Genomic DNA, 1,113 nt, shown 5'->3' with positions numbered 1-1,113 from the left:
AATTATAATTATTTAAATCTAGAATAATTATTTTAAAATAGAAAATTTTTATATTAAGAAGGTTAATAAAGTCTTTTATAATTATAATTACTTTTATTATAATAAATATAAATATCTAAAGATAATCGTAATTATAGTAATAAATTATATTATTATTAAAATAGTTATTAAATATAATTTAAATTTATAATCTATTAAAATATAATAATAGAATATTTAATTATATTAATTATAGAGTTCTATAAAAGAAAAGAGCGACTTAATATAAACGCGTTAAGATATATTACATAACGTAATTATATAATCGCTAAGACACTAAAAGTTATATAATTCGAATTTTAATAAAATTTATTCTCTAATTTTAAAAGGTTATAAATTTATTAATAAAAAGTTTAATAAGATATATATATAAGATAAGATAAGCTAACAAGTAAAGGCCCATGAATTAAATTCATGGAGTTGGATTTTTCTAAGTGAAATGGAATTTTAGCCCTAGCCCTAAGTCAAATCGAACTCTGATCGCTTGCTGTGCGTTTTTGACCTACTTCTACCACTATAAAATTAATTTAATCTATATGGTATATAGGCACATATATGCGGAGAGAGGCGCGCTAAGGCCTAATTAGAAAGGTGTATTAAGTGTAGAGGATTAATCCGTAATAATTGCCCACAAAAAATAGAGAAAGGCCATGTCCTTATGGCAAGAAGTATCGAAATATTGGAAAGAAATAGAGACAACGTGTCAATTAGTGGTGTGAATCCCACAATATCTCCTATCGCAGTGAAATTTTTCGAATAATGAAATAGCTGTAGACATCGAACGATTTCAATTCATCCAAATATATATCGTTTGATGTTCCTTCTGTAGAGGCCTAATTAGCTGTGATCGTCGTAATAGATTCTCCTCTTATTCCTTAATGCAGTGGGGATAATAGGCTAAGTTGTAGTAGTGTTCTTCGCTTACTGAGTAATAATTTGATATAGAATCGTGGAGAGCATATAACGTGGGATCTTGAAGAGCTAAGCCGTGTTCTTGACGAGGGTGACTTTATTACCGCTTGGTTTCTCCGCAGTATTCTCCGTAGTGTTCTCCGCAGTATTCTCCGCATTTAT

Source organism: Letharia lupina (assembly GCF_014066315.1).
Source record: "Letharia lupina isolate WasteWater1 chromosome Unknown contig_18, whole genome shotgun sequence".
Taxonomy (NCBI): domain Eukaryota; kingdom Fungi; phylum Ascomycota; class Lecanoromycetes; order Lecanorales; family Parmeliaceae; genus Letharia; species Letharia lupina.
This window is presented reverse-complemented; position numbering follows the sequence as displayed.